Here is a 21806-nt window from a genome sequence, read left to right as displayed (position 1 = left end):
TCCAGAGGACACTCTGGTAATTCTTAAGGCAACTATAGCCATGGGATGCAACAGAGCTTAAAACCATACAGAAACATTGTTTTCCCTTTCTTCAAACACAGCCAAGTTCCTGCCCTGGCCCTGGGACAGTTTTAATTACTTATATACATATATCCAGAATAGTGTCAACAGGAGAAACTGAACAAGCCATCAGCATGCAATCCATTGCTTAGTGAAGGCAAAATGAAGTGGGTGAAATTTTCTCAGGCATTGCTCCCTCTTGCAGTGTGAGAGCTGTGCCTAAGGCAGCAGATAGAAATGTGAGATTTCTTCCCTCACATTAGTGAATCAAACCACAGATATTATTTTCCCTCTCCAGAATCCCTGAGTCCCACAAGACCAGAATTTTACTTTCTGATGAATATACTATTTATATAAAGGGTTTAGCTCTACCACTGAGACAGAACTGTTTGCTGCCTTTTCACTTTCTTTTTTTGGCACTGCATTTGCTGTTGTTTAGACACATGACACAACTCTTCCTATCCAGAATTTACTGTAAGCATTAGCTGTTGTGCCAGTTTTTTCTGGATTTGAGATTGAAACACTTCAGCCCCTCTTTTTACCTCCACCCATTTGTGTTTGGCCAGCTTTTACAAATCCACATGACTTTTCACCTTTGTAAACACAGAGTGCAGTCATTGAGATGTTCTACCTTTCTCTTTCTTCTTTTCTTTAGGGTGAACAATTTAAACATTCACACCAACTGTAGTTTAGTTGTATAATTTGACTAATGCCCGTAATGATCTGATTAGCAAAGAAACATGTTTCAAAATGCAATATTACTTCTTTCACTGTGCTTTCTTCCGTCTCCTTCTTCCTCATTTCCATCAGTAAAAGGTTCTCAGAACCATCTCTCATTAAAAAATTGAAGTGTTTCTTGACTCTGGTGTCTGTGAGTTTGCTACACCTGTGACCCAATGGCTTAAAATGGCTCATAATTTGTCTGGTTTAAAGACAGTGTTTAAAGAGAACTGCATTGGGTGTGAAAGAGGACAGAAATATTGTGAGTAGTTAACAACCACAAAGGTATTTCATCTGCATCTCTTGAAAACGCTTTGAAATATTTAAAGAATATAAACTGATCTCTCATTTCTGGATTAAGTAGCTTAATAATTGCTGTGGTGTAGTTACGTTGAGCAGCTTGTTAATGAAAGTGTTTATTGTAAGGCTTGGGAAACTAATAAAATTTGAACCCAATTGAACTCAGTGAAGTGGTTTATGTGTTAGCATTAGAGACTCAGTTTGGATCACTTGCATCACATGCAACTGACTTAGATATCAAGTTGGAGCCAAGTCTCCAATAAGAGAAGGCAGCTGTAAACTCTTTTAGGGCTCTTAGTGTGACTTTAGGATCAGCAACATTAAGATGAGTTTTGTTCATTTTACAAATAACTTAGGTGAGGCTCTCCCAACAGAATTTGAGCTTTCTGACTCTAAACTGCACAACAGGTACTATCTAAATCAAAAGCATCAGCTCTGCTAGTACTAGCTCTGTCTTGATCTCAGCTCTTCAATCTGTGCTGTGACACTGAGAGGGCACTATGTTGACCACTTTCTTCTGATGAGGTCAGAGAGCTTATGCAGAACACTTCTCTGAGGGATCCACAACTCCCCGACCTTCAAAATAATTTGATACAGCTTTGTGTGATGCAACCTGTTCTCCCGTTTTCCTATACAGTGAAAAAGAGCAAGGATCCATATCAGTGGATCCATAATGCAAACAAAATCTCAGTGAGGGAAAAGGAATCATAGAATCATGGAATCATGGAATCATAGAATGGTTTGGATTGGAAGGGACCTTTAAAGGTCATCTAGTCCAACCCCCCTGCAATGAGCAGGGACATCTTCAACTAGATCAAATTGCTCAAAGCCCCGTCCAACCTGACTTTGAATATTTTCAGGAATGGGGCATCTACGACCACCCTGGGCAACCTGTTCCAGTGTTTCACCATCCTAACTGTAAAAAATTTATTTGTTATATCTGGTCTAAATCTACCCTCTTTTAGTTTAAAACCATTGTGCCTTGTTCTATTGCAACACACCCTGCTAAAACCTCTGTCCCCATCTTTCTTATAAGCCCCCTTTAGGTACTGAAAGGCCACAATTAGGTCTCCTGGAGCCTTGTTTTCTCCAGGCTAAACAACTCCCAACTCTCTCAGCTTGTCCTTATAGGAGAGGTGTTCCATCCCTCTGATAATTTCTGTGATCCTCCTCTGGACCCGCTCTAACAGGTCCATGCCTCTCTTGTATCAAGGACTCCAGAGCTGCATGCAGCACTCCCGGTGGGGTCTCACCAGGATGGAGCAGAGGGGCAGAAAGTGGAGTAAAGGGGCAGAGAGTGGAGTAGAGGGACTGAGGATATACAGGAGAGGTTATACAGCTGCAACAGCTTAACATGATATCACGGGTGGTTTGGACCGCTTAAAGAATCCTCTCCAATGGTATAAGCAAAAATTGTTTAATAGGAATTTATATAAAAGCATGACTTCACAGAATTCAGTGGCAAGGTTCACTCTATTACTTAATACATGGATTAAAAACACACAGGAAAATTAAGTTAGAATCAGACTAAAATTAGGTATACAAAGACTGAAAATGCAATACGGTAAAAGAGAAATATACAAAGAAAAACTGAGTTAGAATTGATTTCCCATGATTTGTACAGATATCAAGAATGTAAAGGTAGGGGAGACCCTGCCATTAAGTCACGAGGTTTCAGAGAAGACCCCCTTGATTTCTAAACTCCTGTTGGAGTCTACATGCAACTGGAACAACTCCTAGTCCCAGACTTGGTCAATGGTTTATATCTAAAGGGATTATGAGTATAATAACAGCCTGAGATTCATCCACAGTTGAATAAAGTTCACGACAGTAATTTAAGTATAGATTTGAAAAACAATAACTTGTAATATGCTTGCTGTAGCATATTCAGGTTAGTACACACACACATGCATAAAGGCACTAAGAGATATATATAAGCAAGTAAAACAGGTATACCTGTTAAAAATTCCCCTCAAGGTCAGTGAAAATATTCACGTCGAATGCTTCAGCATCCTTCTCAATGGGCGAAGGGTTGGGCCTGAAGGAGCAGAGTGTATCAGCCCAAGTCTTGTCGGCTTTTGGCAACAGACCTCCAATCTTCGCAAACAGGAAAGTTTGCGAGCTCTGAGAGACGTCCCACTCAGAGGGAGATGCTGGTCACAGCCTCCTGCGGTCCAGGAGAGCTCAAAGGATCTCACTTAGTACTGCTGTTTATATGTTCAGGACATGATTGGCTTTAGTCATCCCCAAATTACTGGGATTCCAGCTGCTCTGGTACCATTTCACGTGAGTTACGATTCAGGTAAGGAAGGCTCCAAGGCTGTCAGGGAATGACTTAAGATTCAAATACAGGATGCTCCAAAGTTGTCAAGAGGAGGGCTGGGATGTCTCGAGGTTGTTATGAGAGAACTAGTTATCTCTACTTTCATTTTTTGGTTTTGCCAGACAGCAGAATTCCTTGAGATGCTGAGTATGACTCCCTGTCTTAGCCATGTGAGAATTCCTGGTACGGTCAAGGGATGTTTAACCACCTGACTCATTACACTTATGCTAAGGGCTAGCGAGACTTCCCGAGTTCGTATTAGCCCAGAGAAGGGGAAAGAAATGCACCACCGCACATGACACAAGGAAACGTGCAATTAGGCATACCAAGGATTGTGTCACCTTCTACATTTCTGTTCCTCTCAGAAACATGCAATCAGCCCCAATAACCGTGATGCAGTTCCGTGTTTCATTGGCATTTGGTATTTAGGCAGGTGACAGAAATAGGAGCTGTTCCTTTGGTATTCCTTCAACACCAAAGAGGTCCATTACTTTAAAACTTACTGCGACGTAAGTATGAATCACTGATTATGACATATTCCTAAAATGAAATCCCACCCATTTTCTACCATCAATATAAAGTAGGTATGCTCAATGTAAGACTAGTCTTTTGCACTGCCATGTCCAGAAAGATAGATGTTTTCAGGAAAACAAGAATGAAAATTAAATAGCAATTCAAATATTACTGATTTTCCTTTAAAATTATTAACTTATCTATCTGGGCAGTATTAGATTTTTTTTTTTTTTTAAGTTTTACACTGACTACATTTAGGCCAGAGATATGAAATCATTAAGATCTGCTTTCTGTCACTATAAGTGCATAATTTCCGTCTCTTTTAATTTCACATTCTAAGTTAATTTAGTGTTAAGAATATTAGATTAAGCTTTACAGTACTGAGGAGTAGATCATGCCATAAGCCAAATAGATGGGCAGTTTACCACAGCTAGGAATCTGTCAGCAATTGGTTTGTAAGTGACAGATAAAAAGGCTAGCCCTTCCCTATCTTTTCCCTGTTGTTTTCATTTCACATAAGTGAAATAAAAATAAGCTAACCTTTATATAAACCCAATTCCAAGGATGGCTGTGTTGCTAACATGAAAGATATGTTTACCCTGCCAGACAGCTTAGCTCGCAGTTCTCATCCTCCAGATTGCATAAATGCTAGTGTATTCTCAGGTCATATTTTGGAGTGAATCATTCAATTCCATCTGAAACAAAACTTGGTTTCTGCAAATAGTTTGGTTTGGGGGCCTGTCCCAATAAACAGCACATGAAAGGTCGTTTTGTCTCCCTTTGTCCTCAGCAGTCCTCCATGTCATTGCAGCAGCTTTTATATCCGCAAGCATGTTCCCATACTTTCTTCCTATACCCACAGCATGCAACTCACATCTTCAGGTTTCTGGTATAAAAAACCAATACTTTACAAGGCTGCAACACAGCCCTCCCATTATTGCTGCACTTTGAACCGAAACAATGCAAAATGACACACGCACACACACAAAAGCACACATCGGCACGTTAGGACTTCTGGGACACTGCATGGAATACAGAGGAGACTCGAGGCCAAGTGCTGGGAGGTGCAAGTGTGACCAGTTGACTTCAGAGAGGTCTAGCACTGAGAAATGTGGACACAACTACTCTGCGCTTCTTGGTTTTGAAGCCAGGGATTAGTGACCGCAGGCAATGCAATTAGCAATATGGAGTAAATCACACAAAGCATTTTGAAAAGATATCGCTTCCAGTGAGCAAGAACAAGCATCCTCTAACGTGAGCATGCTGGCAAATTTTCACCCCACAGCGCTGCTCCAAAACTGTTTCAGATCAGTGAACTCTTCTCTGAAGTCAGAAACTATGGTGAAAAACATCAGTGATAACAAAATCAAGCCAATTCAGTGTATAGTGTGCACAAGGCTTGAAGGTTTGACAGAGGATACTTGTCCTGGGAGCAGCAGAGCACTGGAGGAAGGCTGAGGGGACGTATATGAAGTTCCTGCTTCAGTAGAATCTACTGGCTTAGAGCTGCTGTAGCTTTTACAGAGGTGTTAGCTCTGTAAGAACATTAATAACTATCTCCTAATTCCATGATGTGATGTTTGGTTTGTCTTAAATTTTCTTCTAGGTCCCAGCTACTTGTGTGCTATAAACTTTTCCAGACCTTAAGATCATGAAGAAAGGAAGACAATGAGAAGTCAGCACAATCTTAAGGCTGAGAAGACAGTCAGAAGAGTATTGTTAGAAAAACAACAAATGGCTACTGGCATTTAAGCTGGCCTCAGGGTTTGGATCTGACTCCTGATTTTTGAAAAAGTTACCAATATGGCATAAGGGTGGAGTTCTTCAAACTCCTGAAGGACCTCATGTAAGTTAGGATGCTGCTTGGCTGCTTCAAGTCATTTGCTTTCAGATGAAGTTCTGCACGTTGTGCATTATGAAGAATAGATCAATTGTACTTTCCAGTTGGTATTAAAAACACATCTCTATTAAAGATAAGATTTTCTCTAATTATCATCATTGTGCTACTGAAAGCTGAAGGCAGGAACCCAGCCACTTCCTTTCTTTCCTGGTCAAATGTTATTCTTTGTTCTGCGCCCAGTTTTCTCTTCTGGAGGCATCCAGCTCATTGGAAATCCAGCACACTAAATCTGATGTTGATAATGCAATACTTTTAACTTTTTCCAGTTCTCTGAAGGGCAGGAAAAAAATAAAAAGATAATCATCAAGGGAAATTTGGTCACCAGCCGCTCAATCCTGTCTCCTCTGCTGACATAGGAAATACAAAATTTATACCAGCAGGTCTTCTTCATGCAGCTTTTTCAGTCGCTAGAAAATTAGGTCAATATATTTTAATTTACTCTGAATTGGCTGCATTTGTTTATTTATTTACTTCTAGTGTGGCACAAACATTTTTTCTTTTAACAATTCCTGGCAGTTATATTAACATTCTGCTATAGCTAATGGCTGAACAATTATTTTTCCTGGAACCCAAATTGAAAGGTTAACCTTAGTATTTTTTTTTAAAACATTTTAATTTTTTTTCAGTTGCAGGAGTATTTATGATACCGTAACAGTTTAGAATAGAAAATAAATTAATAAATGAATTACAAATTCATCAGCTCTGTAGGCAAAGTGAAAATTAAACTACAACAATGGGAAAATTAATGTAGTCACACAGTATTATTGCTCTTCAGATTGTGCCTCAGAAAACCTCAGACCTTTCATAGTGTATATTCTTTTTTAGATTACATGGAGGTGTTGATTTTTAAATAATATCAACAAGTGTGTCCTGTCAACTAGTGTGGATTGATTTTCTTTAAGTTCATTTTAAAGCATTTACACCAATGAAAGAACCTAAATCTGTGGCAAAGTCCTTTTTAACTTAGGACCTTCATTGTCAAAAAAATTAATAATCTTCTCAATTCTGTTCACTGGGAAAAGTAAAAAAAAAAGTCAAGAACGTGTATAAATCTCAGTAAGATTGTAAATGCAGGGTTAGGTAAGAGATATATACAACAAAGGAACAAGGAGATTATTTCCCTGATCTCCTAATTCCTGTGAAATTTGCTGCTATTCGTTAAAAGTAGTTCCTGCATCCTTCCACTACTGAAAATCTTGGCTTTATTTGAGGAGAAAAATTACATTCAAAACTTTTAATTTCAAAAGAGAATTGGCAAATTAAACATTCTGGATATTTTTTTTTTATAGGTCTTGTGGTTTAAAATCCCTGTATTGCTTGACAGCAAATTGAATCGTCTTAAATCAGCAACAAGTATGCGCTAATGACCTTTATTCTTTCTCAGCAGCTATTTGCAGGCCAATATTGACATTTATTGGTGTAATTGCCAAATAGTGTATATGAACAATATCAGCCTAGGGAATGTTCACAAAGTGTTTATCTTCAGTGATGTGTTTCACTATTTACAATTTATTATGTTTTCTTTTCTGTTACATGGTTGTTTGCCCAGATCTTTTTAGCATTGCAATGAGTAAGGCTAAATAATGAATAAATAATGCATAAAGAAAAATCTCATTGTACCAGATGACAATTCATGAAAATATGCTTTTGTTTTTCAGTAATCAAATACTTAAATATAATTAGACTTTTTATTTGTGAAAAGAAATTTTAAGATTTCACTAATAAACATTAAAGAACAGTGCTGTAATTAAGTCAATGATCCCACTCCTATAATGTTATAGACGTGATATATTCTGGTTGATAAACTAATTATATAATTACAATTACAATGTATAATGTAGAACGTATAATGCATTATATATAATATATAACATATAATTAATAACTATGATGATGATGATGATGTGGGTATCCAACTGATATGTAAGAACAGAACTGAGCTAAATGCTCCCAAAAACATAGGAGATGGGCAGAAGCCAGTCTATTAAAAAAAATAATAAAAAAAAGAGAGAGAGACAGATAAGGAACTAATGAATGATCATGAACTGAAGCAGTAGCTATGTATGTTTTGATAAGCAGTGCAACTCTAAACTGTTATGAGGCTGAGATTATTACTAATTTTGCATTGACTTTTTTAAAACACAACTCATTTTCAAATATATCATATTTAAGGATTTAACATTATGAAACAGCCTATTTTTCTTACTTTTGAAATAAGAACTAGATGAACAGAAAAATATTGTTGCTCCATTTATGCACTGGGTTTCAACAAAACTGTGAATTTAAATATTTGTTACATTCCAAATGGAAACTGATAAACCCAGGTGTCCAGAAGATTAAAACCTTATTAGAAAACAGTATGAAAAATAAAATACCAATGTAGTAAAAGTAAAGTTATTTAATTGTTTTAATTATTCAAAATTGCCTCTGAATTATCAAACACTTGCTTTGAACTTTGGATCAGTCTGTGGTTCTGTAATAAACTTTGTCACCTTGGAAAAAGCATGAAAACACTTAGAAGGTTCAGTTCTATAAAAATTCAGTGGAAACTGGGCTTGTTAATTAACAGAGTGCAAGGGTACTATGCATTATGGCTCATCTACTCTAATGGCTCACTCCCACCTAGAGGAGAATTATTCCTCTGCCCTGTGATTACGCACTCCTCTTGTGTGCTCCTGAAACCACACTTCTACCCCCTCCTTCGCTCCAGCTCTCACCACCGACTGACTGAGCATGCAGGAAAGCAAAAAAGTGTGCTATTCCTGCAGAAATCCCACCAGGGGAATGAGAGGGGAAGTATTGCAATGTTAGAAAGCAGAATCTGTCTAATTTGAGAAATAGGGTGAAACAACAGGGTTGGGAGCTAGGGGAGAGAGAGAAAAAAAAAAGATCAGCAAGATGGGAAGGAGTGGGACCATATTCTGGGAGAACAGCAATTTCTTTAGATGGGCTCTGATACATCATTTGTATCTACAATGTGCTACTGAACCACTTACTGAGACCTTGATCTTGGTATGTTAACAAAGAATTCCAGAAATACGTGAAATCGTGTGATATAAAAATAAAGAAACACAATATCCTTTACTTCCATCAGCCTTGCTAAGCACTCCTCCTAATTTGAGTTTCCCCAGCTTCAGTGTCCAGAGGTTAGTTCTCGTTATGCCTTACTGGTTCTTTAAAATAAAAAAAACAATCAGGCATTAATGGAAATTACTTTAAAATTGTCCAAGTCACCTTTCACTGTTCTATTTGATAAACTAAACAGCTTGAACTCTTTATTTTTTTAATAATTTAAAGTTTTCTTCCATCCTTAGATGCTTTGTCTTTTTTTCACCTTTTCCAGATTTAGAAGATTCCTTTTTTGTTAATGTGAACAAATAGAAGCACATACTTTCTCTATTCTCAACCACAGTCTATTGAGGAATTTGATTATGTGTTCTCTTCTGTATTATAGTCTTTTATTTAAACGTCCAGGACTGCTTTAGCAGTTTATAATTGCACTGGGAAGGGAGAGTTCATGTCCGCTGTGACCCTCAGCCTTTTTCAGAACCACTACCTTCCGTCTGGTGTTCACGACTTGCTTTCCCTCTTTCAAGTGGAACTTCACATCATGTTATAGTCAAAGTTTTGTCTCCACATGCCCAGATAACAAGGTGATACAAATTTTTATGAGACAGTCTTGTTCTTCTCATCTCTAACTCCCTGTATTCCAACTGTGAAAACACTTGGTCAGGAACATGCACCTCATTATGTATCAGGCTGTTAGTTGGCCCAGTCTAGCTTTAATCTAATTTGAGGTTCTAGGCATTACTGGTTTGCTAATTAAGTAATACTGTTTAATGTTATCAGGGGTAGTTGAGTTACAATATAATAAATACAAAAGCATCTGTTCTCTTGCACAACAAAAAATGTAATTATGGAGTAAAGCCTACCTAGAAAGGTTACACGAAATTCACTTATAATAGAGACGCTGAAAGCATTGGAGCCATGGGACTCTGGATTAACCAGCAAAACTGGTTTTTTTCCATAAAAACATAGACTTTTTTCCCAAGTCTATGAAAAGCATCCATAAACTCGCATAGAAGTAATGAATGATTCTCGTCTTAGTTGTTCCAAAAGGCAACAAAGATCTTTTGTTAGAAGTAAAATAACCTTGGGCAAATCAGTGAGAGAATAAGGTCCCAATTCAACAAAGCATTTTACCTTTTTTTTTTCCTCAGCCCTCTTCAGTAAAGTGCTTAACTTGAAGTGGATATCTAAATTACACTGTACACAACAAGACTTAAACATTATACTTGACTGCTCTCTCAACAGTTTGACGACTTGAGGTCTTAAAGGATAGGGGATGGTGGAACAGATTTGTGTCACATAGATTTAGACATTTGACCAATGCACCTTTAAAGTCTTTGGGCTCATTATATGCAGTGGAGAGGATTAAGCAAATTACAGAGTCTGCTACAGATTACAGACAGGCTGAAACACCTATGCTCAGCACTGATTATAGAAGGAGTGATAGAGAAATTATATCCTAAATTAGGTACCTTAATGAAGGACTTACTTAAAGTTGGGTGGAATTAGCTGATCACTTCTACAGAATGCAGAGCACCTTCTGGTTTCCCTAAGAACAAAGAGACCTTGTTCCATTGCATGTGTAAAGCCATGGAAACTAGCCCTGAGAAGTGCTGAGCATCTGCAAGTTGTCTTGACCTATATTTTGAAGTTACTCACGGCTTGTCAGTGTCAGGCATCTATTCTGTTCACATGTGTTTTCTTCAACTGCCTAATGAATAAACTTGTGAAGAAGAATTCTAGTTATGAGTAATTATGAAAATCAGGAATATTTGTTTTGGTAAGATTCTACTTACAGCACCCAGAAAAGTATACATGAGAATGTGCAAAAGGCTTTACACTGGAATTATTCTCACAGGACTTCCAGAGTCTATTGCAGGGCAGAAGCAACTCAGAAAGATGGGAATTAGTAAAAGGGGGGAAATATAAAATAAGGACAAATAGTAAGAGTGAGCAATGATTCCCACATAACATAGCTGGAGTTCATCGTGGTCATAGAGATGGACAGAACAAGAACGTTTGACTAAGTGGAGCCTCCTAGCCCAGATATGTGTGAATTGTCCATGTTGTGGAGTGAAGCAAGGGGATCTACTTTACCTAGAAAATACATTTAAAAGCATAGTTTTATATAGGACATTGGAGCCATTATAGAAATGTAATTAATTGTATTCCCCCAGAAAAAAAAATATAGTTTAATGAGTCAGATGTGGATTTGACTTCAAAATTCCCCAAAGGTCTTTGAACATTCAGTGGCTTTCTGTTTTTGCTGGCAGAAAAAAGTATAGGGCCACAACTCCACTCACCGAGACAGTTACTGTTTAAAAAGATAACAAAAAAATGAGGAACACTAAATCTAGTATACAGTTAAACTATCCAGCCCAAGTTTTAGCTTCCAGCCAGCATGGAAGGGATCTCTTTTAAATGTACTCTTTCATGCATAAAAGATGGCTGATACATTTCTGACTCAAAGGTTTAGGAAAGTTTGTGTTTGTCAACCAAGCTTTGAAATGTAAACCTTTGTATTCAGGACCATGATATCTTGAATCTAATTTTGATATGATATCAGTTATGCTAGTAAAATTCCAAAGGAATTATGATGAACAGCAGCCCTATTCTACCATCATATTTAAACCAGCTACTGTAATATTACTAAGTGTGTTTCAAACATGCAGAGCAAATACTGGTAGTGGAAGGCTGGACTGAGACTACGCTCAAAAGTTTGCTAAAAATTTTCAAAATTCAACTTTTTAATTCCATATAAAGCGTGTGAAATAGTTTGATGAAATTCATTGGGATATTGTACATATTTCATTCTCCTAAGGACTTCTTTTGTTTGAAACCACTCTTAGAGCTTAAGAAAAATTGTTGACAGCTCATTTCTTCAGGAACTAAAGCAGGTGGTAAATTAATAGCTTTGGTGGGGGCTGCCATGAAGCATGAAAAGTTATGACTGGTGTCAGTCCAAATTACTGTCTTTAACTGCACATAAGGCACTGAAAAAACATTAGCTGTGCAGTAAACATGGGTTTAGCCAACAAAAAGAGATTTTACAAGGTTTCCTCAAGCAATCTCCAAAAGGTCATTCCATGCATCTGCTCCAGCCGTTGGTAGCATTTTATAGCCATTTGTTGTTGTTCTAAATCTGTGCCTGTAACAATGATCTCATTAGCTAAATCAATGGATGAGGGACATGTTGCAATCATTTTTTCAGTGGAACTCAGAGAAAAAAAATGCAGATATTGCAAATGTAAGCTAAACTATGAATGTAAATAATGCATATATTAATGCGAACATTTTTCACTTACGAGAACATTCCTAGTATAGACTGGCTTTCAAGACAGGAAATATATTCCATTTGTAGACTCACTGAAGTTTACTGTTTGCAGAAGCTCTAGGAACTAGAAAAAGAAAAAACTATAGCTCGTAAACTGTATGTGCTTGAGATCATCCTCTAGAGCTGACATGGAGATGCCAACACACATACCAATAATTTCACTTAGCTTCTGAAACAGGGTGGCATGTAAACTGTCTCTTAGAATTTGTTCTGGGCCTGAGCTAGCTCCTGAACTGTGCTCGACAATTGTTTGTGAGTCCTAATTGTTGTACTACAGCAATTAAACAGTACAGACAACAGAACTCTGCTGCTTGGAGGCAGTCATTGACACTAATCTATTAGTATAGATATAGCCATAGAGCACAAACATACAACTATCTAAACTTTCCAGCTGCTGAGGGACTTCTTTAAGCTACCTTGTTGCTAATGTTACAGCGGTTGCATCTTCCTCTTAACACATTGCTTACACCTACTGCTCCATACCTGTATACTTCTGTTAATTATGCCCTCCTTGTCCCTTCCAGCTAGCATGCTAGCATTAGCATTTAGCATACTCATGATTCTTGAAAATACATTTTGTGACAGTCTCACTCAACTGAATCAGCATAAAGCAAACCTGCTTGTTTCCAGACCTTTTCCCTCTGGTTTCCATAGGGTGATTGTTGCTACTTACTAGGGGTTAACAGCAAGGTAGATATACCGGACAGAAAGTCAGTGTCCAGTTACACAATAGATTTCTGTCTGTAGAATTGGCCCTTTCTGAAGATGTCACTTTTACACATACTATCCCTTTATGTCTAGGCAGCTTCAGAGGAACTCTGTGTACACTTTTCAGTATTCAAAGATCTAATTCTCTAAATGGGTGGCTCTGAGGAAGGCAGTACAGCTTCACAAAGATGCCTGAGTGTGATTAGCTGATCTTAGCATCACAAAGGAAATAAAAGAGCACATCTGTGTGCGATTTTTGTGGAACTGGAGCAAACATCAGACTCACTGTGCATATGTGTTGGCTCCCTGGGAGTTCTTGAAAATTACAGGAGTGCGACTTAAAAGATCAACAAGCTTTTAAAGGAAAGGAACAAAGGCTGAAAGGCTTTTATATAGGCTGAAGGTGTAAAATCAGAAAGGTTTAAAGTGAACACATTAGTCTGGCCGGACCTCCTTCTAACACCTACTGCATTTTACAAATGTGTGATGTCTATCTTAATATAGAATGGGAGAAGTGTAGCATAATATTAGTATGTTAGTGATGCTGAAGACAGTCTTTGATAAAAATATGCAGGCTGGTTTCTTGGATAATGTACTGAAAAAGTTTTTGTACTCTAACTTCAGATAATGGTTGCTTAGCACTAAACCTTGTAACCTAATAAGTTTACAAACACAGCTCCTCGTATCTGTGTGCAGAATAGAGAAAACTTGGACTCAGACAGGAATCTGTCTGTATAAGCAAAAGCCAGGATGGATGAGGTGAGGATCGGGATATGGTGGTCAGAAAACCTGGGTTCTGCTGCAGAGTCTTGTATCAGCTTTCATTTGGATTTTGTTGAGTCTTTTCTTTCATGCTGAGAAAATACCATGAAATCAACACTTCAATTTGCAAGATGGGGTATAAGAGGGGTAGTGATTCATTATTTTCTGTGGCCACTAAAGAAGGGTTAGAACAATAAGATTTATTCAAAAAAATAAAAAAAACAATACTATGGACAAGAGGAAAACTTTCTAACTATCTGGGTGACTAAACACTCGTAGGAATTTACTTAAGAATTTCCAAAACATTGTGGATTAGCATTCATAAAGCAGATTTATTGAAAAAAAAAAAAAGCCTCAGGCCAGTGATTAATCACTTACTATTATGTATATATAGCAAATTAAGTAAGCAATCTCACCATCACAGGCAGAGTCCAGCAAGATAACACAGATGTCAAGAGTTTGGTGTCCCTCTTGTCCCTTGGATCACAATACATCACCCAGAGTCTATGGGTCATAAATAACATGATCCTTATCCTACATATTCTTACGTCTTTGGACATTCACAAGTGGCAAATACCACAAATCAAGCTCTTTAATGGGTTATTTGTTTCTCACATACATATCAGATAGGAGCATGTCTATTCTCACCAATAGCTACCATGGCTATTGTTCCCAGTCATGGCACAAATGATTCCTTGCATGTCTATATCTGTTATGTTTCAGCTACTCAAAATGGTAAATCAATCAGACTTTTTCCAAGTTAACAATTTTTTTACTTCTTAAAGTTCTTGGGATTTTAACCACATTATTCTCACCCTATTTTGGCTTTTGGCTATACAGCATGTAGTCCATCACCTATGCTAATTTCACTTCAGTCTTCTATTTGTGCATTAAAAGGTGAAAGAACTGTTTTACAGGACAGTTCTTCCCACTCTTCAAAGGTGCTACAATCTGGGGTCTCAGGAGATATTGCTGGGTGTGAAGAGCCCACATGGAAATACTGTGAAATCTTTTTTTTTTTTTTTTTTTTTAGGAACTGAGAGGAGGAAATGCCTATCAGAATTGTAGACGTACTTGTGAATTAATAAACTGTACAGAAATAGATGATTGCTTAATGTTGTCTCCAGCTCTACATGCCCTGACATATGAATTTGGGTTAGTAAAGCAACTAAGTAGCATCCATATTATACTGCTGTAACCGTATCCAGACTGACATTCCAGGCACAAGTACAGGACCTCTAAAGACCTACTTTATTTTTTGCAGGAAAAGCAGAGGGAGAGGACAATGAATTTAGGTGTAACTCAAAGGGGAAGAGCTGTCACATCAACTTAGTACAGAGAGGTTGCAGACATTGAAGCAGTGCTACTGATGGATTCTTCACCGGTTCTAGCCTCCTGTGGCATGAAGTCCATCTGACTAAATGTGCTTATCTACAAATCTAAATGCTTATGCCGACAACTGACCCTAGGCTTATCTTGATGGTGGTGCGGAGGTAATCAAGATACTTGATGGAGATCAGGACAAAATTTCATCCTAAAGCAGATATTTACATTTGGTGAAATCATATCAAATTCTATTAACTAGTTTGGTTAAATCTCCACTGCATATAGTGAGTACTCTAATAACTACCTGAATCACAAATACTTGTATGACAGATGTCACAGGTTGAAGGAAAAATTCTACCCTAGAAAATAAAGGAAGGGAGGATTTTGAACGGTTCATGAACACTTCTTTCCTCATTTCCTTCCCGCATTGCTGTCGCGGATCCTGATTTAGGAGTGGTTTAGATCACTTAAAGAATCATCGTCAAAGGTATTAGCAAAAGTGATTTTGTAAAAGTGTAACTTAACAGAGTTTGATGGCAAGGTTCACTCTATTACTTACTACATGGAAGAAACGTACAAAGGAAAATCAAGTTAGAATCGATTTAAAATGTTTTACAGAGAAACCGGAGATGCAAAAAGGTAAGGGAGACACTTGCCTAATGGAAGAGATACAAAGGGTAAGGAAAACCGCCCGTAGAGTCATGAGCTTCAGAATCAACCCCCCTTGCTCTCTAAACTCCTTCTCAGAGAGGAGCCTAGGTGCAGCTGGATCCAGACTTAGACCCAGACTTGGTCAACAGCTTATGGCTAATGGAATTAGCTACATGGATTTCATTAGCCATTCATTCAGCATGCTATCAGTCACTTACTGAGGATCTGTTCTGGATAAGAGGTCTTTTAGTCTCAGGTAAGGAATCTTAAACCTCGATGTTAAAGAAGCGCCTTCCGTCCAGGCGTCCAGTGTTAGTTCGCTCTGTAGTTTGAACCCTAGGTTTCTTGAAGCAGACACTTAGGCATCAAATCTTATAAAAATAAATAATTTAATAGAGTGGTACAGCAGCAGGCTCGAGTTGAGTGCCTCCAGAGAGGGACCAACCAGAACAAAGAAATCCCTGGGCAGTTACACCCCTACAGACTATTCACCTGCCTCTCATGCACTCTTCATACTCTCTTCACGTGCCTTCCATATGTCCTTTGGTCCAATAGTGATTCTGGTCTGAGATCTTGTGACCCCTTATTGGATTCCTTGTCTGGAATCTCCAGACAAGCCATGATCTTGTCTAGTTGCAGCTGCTGTTGACAGTTGTAGCCTTGAAACCTGCTTATCTCCTGGTTTGTGCTGGCTCTGGAGGCTTTGTTTAGCTGGAGTAGTACAAGTTCAGCAAATCTAGGTGAAAGTTTAGTTTGTGGCCTAAGGCTTCAGCAAATCTAGCTACTTATGCTAAGTAAGTAAGGCTAAGCAAACAGCATACTAGGTCACACAACATCATAACTCTAAAAGTAATTCATTCTCTTTTCAAACTTACTTATTTAAGCTAAATGACTAATATCCCTTAACATTGCGAGGCACCCCTGCTCAAGGGGAGATCACCACCATGCAGCCACGCTGCCTAGCACGGAGAGCTCAAAAAAAGGCTCACTTAGGCTGTCGTATTTATGGGATAAAGTGGGTGGCTGGTAGTCAAATTGCATATAATGAAAGGGGTATGCAAGAGACTCTTTGTACCCACAACTTTCTTTGTTTCTCAATAAATGAGTCTTGGAAAAAACACCTGCTATTCATGTGTTAATCTCATGATTAGCGATCACTGTGTTGCTCTACTCCTTTGTGGGTTTCCTAGAGGAGTTCTTGGCCCAGCTATGGCTCAGGCCTTTACCTCCTTTGGAGCCTGTACCAAATTACTGCTAGTTTGGTTGAGGGAGGTTCGAGTGCATCCATCACAATTGTTCCCCCTAAAACCTATATGTATTCAGAGGGTGTGAGATAGGGAGAATACTAATCTGCCTGCTCTCCCAGGCAGCCTGCTAGCTTACGTCATTGTGGTGCTACACCAAACGGTTCTGTAGTACAAACCACTGCATGCAAGAAAGGAGGAAAACCTACTTTGTCTTTAAAGCTCTGAGAAGAAGAGATTTAATCCAGTAAAAATATTCTCACATTGGCATTCACTTCAACTAAAAATATAGCAGCCTGAAAGTACATCACAGATTCAGTTAAGGATCATGACTCAGGACCTTAGAGGTTTTTTACACTCAATGCAGTCGTAATTTTCATGTATAAAGGCAGAGCAGCACAAGTCATGAAAAAACTTCCCCCTGAATTGATAGTAGTAGCACTTGGTGAGGAGAAATACAAGAAATATTTTGATGCTACTTAATTATCCATATCACCTACGTCAAGTTACGTACTACTAAGAAAAAAATTCATTTAACAATTCAGTGCAAACTTTGTCTCTCCTATTACTTTGAGAATCTTGGAATTTCTCTAAAACTAAACATAGGCAATTCTGAAAAATTAGCTGCTCTGGCATAAGAAAATAGAAGGGTACAGGCAAATCCATCTACAAAGCTAAACAGGGCAAAGTCCTGGCAATGATGTGACATGTTATCCCTTCACTTGTTTTCGGTTCCCTGTATGTGTCTGAGAGTAGACTGAATAGGGTATAGATGGACATGCAAACTCCTGTTACGGTGAATTGCAGAATGGGGATGAGGGATCTAGCAGATATTACTGAAAGAAGGTGGTCCCTGCTTTGTCATATGCGGTGGGTCTTCTTCCCACCAAAAAGTCTTTCTTCTAATGTCATTGACTTAGTCTGGTTCCCACTTACTCAAGTCATACACAAGTTATTCTTCCCTCCTCTTTATCTTCTCTAGGAGTTTCCGTTGTTCATCTCATACACAGTTAAAATATTGCAGCAAATCAGCCCTGACTTTCTTTTTATTCACTCCTAGGTTCAGGCATTTGCCTCAAGAGCTCACAGCTGTGATTAATGTCCTAGGTCTTGTAAAAACCAACAAAAGACTATTTTGCTGAGGAGAAAAAAGAAAACTGTGTACTACAGCATGGGCAGCATGGCCCCTTTTATCTCCTTGCTTCACCTTTACTCTAAATTTTTTGATCAAAAGCAACTGCCTCTGAAGTTACTGTCAACCACGATTTCATAATACCTTTTATAAAGATATTTAGTGAATGGACTTCAGCCTAAGTGGACCTGTCAGGAGTGTTGAAGGGCAGAGAGTTGATTTCTTGGTTATATTTCAAATAGTGTCCTGAAATCAATTACACTAGCCAGAAGACTTAATGTGAACCACTGGGTCCACACTATAAACAATGGGATAAAACAGGACAGCTTCTCCCATCTGCAGCATGGGATGACAGCAGGACAGAAATAGAGCAGGTTTCAACACAAAAAGGTGACTTGCTCATGCACTCCCTGCAAGTTTAGGTTTTGATTTGGCCTCATGCTGGCTGGAGATAGGTTAAAGCCAGAATTTCCTTAAAACTGTATATCACTCAGGCTTCAGAGTAAAAAAAAAAAAAAAAAAAAGCAGGTTATGCATTGCTGAATTTCTTTCTACTCCTACTCCTAGTCTAATGATTACTGGAGGTTCAGCATTTCTGAAAATGCTGTCTGGCATAACTACAGAAGGCAGAGCCTCTGGGGGCTGAACTTTTGCTGACATTACCAGGTTCACTACAGAAGTTAAACATAAAATACTGTGGAACATGAAATGTTTGTTAACAATAATAGAGAACTATATATTTATATTTTGCAATGGAAAAAAACCAAACAAACAAACAAGCAAACAAACAAAGCCCACTATACTACCAACTTAAGCATAAGAAATAAAAAGAGTTGTGTTATATCAACACAGTTCAACATCTGGTTCCTGATAGTGGTCAACAGTGGGTACTTAGAACAAAAAATAAGAAAATATAAATGAATAGTTGGTGATACTTCCCTAAGCACTCTCCCAGTTTCTGATTTCAGAATGGGTGTATGATTTATACGTGACTGAGGGGCTTCCTCAGTCCCTCTGATCTCCTTAAAAAGTATGACCTCAGACTCTCTCAGGCTGCAGGTGACCCTCTTAACCAAAGCATTGTTACTGAAGAGTATCACACCACCTGTGGCTTTTTTATGTACATCAATTAAAAAAAAAAGAGAAATATTCATATTCCCCAATTATGTGATCATGTAAACATAGCATGTAAATTGTGTCATAGAAGAGAAGAAGCTTTATAAAGCATTCACTATTGACATAATTTTGAGTTCCAAGTGATACATCAGTTCAGTAAACATTGAGTTTCACTCTGGATTAAATAGTGCCTGTCATTTATGACCAAAATGGTGGTTATTTAATCTCTGGCTGGAGAAAAGGGTTAATGCTATTATGTAAAATAGATCCTTGAATCATCATAGTTGTATTTGAAGACTTTGAAAATACAACAGTTTAATCACACTTGCTCCAAGGTAGGCATTGAGTATAAGCTACCGATCTAGAATCTATAAAGAGAATCAAAAGACAGATTGGGATTTCCAGAGACAGATATCTCAAAATGGGATGAATGATCTTCCAGAAGTGGTCATTTTTCTCTCCATTGATAGTAGTACGATCCTAAATGATAGTCCAGACAGCTAACTTTTAGACAGTTAAGGTTAGTTAAGATTAATCTATCACCTTGTGCCTAAGGAAAATAATTTTATACACTCTAAATTTTATTTCTAGTCTCATCAAACTTAATTTAATATTATCTAATTTAATCTTTTTCTGTCCACTTTGTTTCAGATCTAGCTACCAGTTTAATAGCTAATTTCTTATTTATTTAGAAAGATACTGGTGTCAAACACACACACACAAACACACTCAGAAAACTAATAGTATTTATCTTTACATGCAGAGTGCCCAGAACTTAATTTATGAAAGAAAAGAAAATACTTCTGTAAGTATAGTCACACTATAATATACATAATCCTCATTAAGCAAAGTGGTTTTAAAGCGTCTGCCTCTCCTTTCTCTAGTAATTCTCCATGGTTCCAATTCTTTCCCATTTCCCAGTGCCTGAAGGTAGGAAGATGAGATTTGTCATAAGAATATAAAATAAAATGTAAAATATTCTTTGTCACTGATCAGAATTTCCTAGAGCATTAGATCTACCCTTTCAACCCTGCTGAGCAGAAACTCACCCAAGTATAAGCCTGGCTATAGACAGTTTGCCCACTCTGACCATCACTACAGTACCTGAGCACTACCACAAATCTTTCTAGCATTAGGTGCAGAAAGATTATGACTTGGATGTCATCTAGATATTTGCATAATAATAACGTACCAGAAACAGACCAAGAGAATAAACAAGGATGTATTGAGAAATAAACGTCTTCTATTCAGGAAGCCAATCTTTGTTAATACATGTATCCTGACACAACAGAGGTTAATGAAGGACGGTTCTAATGCCCAGTAATACCAAAGGGGTAGTTAGGTTCAACAATCTAGACCTCAAGCAAGAACTGCTCTCTGTTACCTTGTCCTTCTAGAGATCCTCAAAGATAGATATTTATTTTTTTAATGGAAATAACACATTTCGTTAACAATGAGCTTGGCTTTCTCAATTCTACCTGTTTATATGCAAATGTAGAACAAATTCTTATTATCTCATCTAAATTGGCAACATGTCTTGGGAGAATTAATTCTAGTGCAATACAAGCCATTATCTCTCTGACTTTGCCTGGGAGTTTTTCACCCCCACAGGAGCAATAGAGAAGGATTTGCTTACAAGGTATTTCCCCTTCTTAAATTTGCATTTATACTCTAGAATCTTTGACTTCTGTCATTAGCAAGAATACAGTAGAACACAAATTCTGTGTTACAGAAATACATATGTATATGAGTGTATAAGGTTTGCATGTCAATGTGTTGGTAGGAGGGGGGCTACAGGGGTGGCTTCTGTGAGAAGCTGCTAGAAGCTTCCCCCATGTGCGACAGAGCCAATGCCAGCCGGCTCCCAGATGGACCCGCTGCTGGCCAAGGCCAAGCCCATCAGTGACCGTGGTAGTGCCTCTGGGATAACAGATTTAAGAAGGGGAAAAAAACCTGCTCAACTGCAGCTGAAGAGAGGAGTGAGAATATGTGAGAGAAAGAACTCTGCAGACCCCCAGGTCAGTGCAGAAGGAGGGGAGGAGGTGCTCCAGGAGCCGGAGCAGAGATTCCTCTGCAGCCCGTGGGGAAGACCCTGGTGAGGCAGGCTGTCCCCCTGCAGCCCAGGGAGGTCCACGGGGGAGCAGATCTCCACCTGCAGCCTGGGGAGGAGCCCACGCTGGAGCAGGATTTCTGGCAGGACTTGTGACCCCGCGGGGGACCCATGCTGGAGCAGTCTGTGCCTGAAGGACTGCAGCCCATGGGAAGGACTCACATCAGAGAAGTTCGTGGAGGACTGTCTCCCATGGGAGGGACCCCACACTGGAGCAGGGGAAGAGTGTGAGGAGTCCTGCCTCTGAGGAGGAAGGAATAGCAGAAACAATGTGTGATGAACTGACCACAACCCCCATTCCCTGTTGCCCAGTGATGCTGGCTGGGTTGAGGTAGAGAATTTGGGAATGAGAATGGGAATTTCCCAGGCACAGGTTCACTGTGCCTGGGAAGAAGGGAGGGGTGGGGGGAAGGTGTTTTAAGATTTGGTTTTATTTCTCATTACCCTACTCTGGTTTGATTGGTAATAAATTAAATTCATTTTCCCCAAGTCCAGTCTGTCCTTATGTTGACCCATGAGCCTTTCATTATATTTTTTC

Source organism: Aquila chrysaetos, chromosome 4 (assembly GCF_900496995.4).
Source record: "Aquila chrysaetos chrysaetos chromosome 4, bAquChr1.4, whole genome shotgun sequence".
Classification (NCBI taxonomy): Eukaryota; Metazoa; Chordata; class Aves; order Accipitriformes; family Accipitridae; genus Aquila; species Aquila chrysaetos.
Note: the sequence above shows the minus strand (reverse complement) of the source record.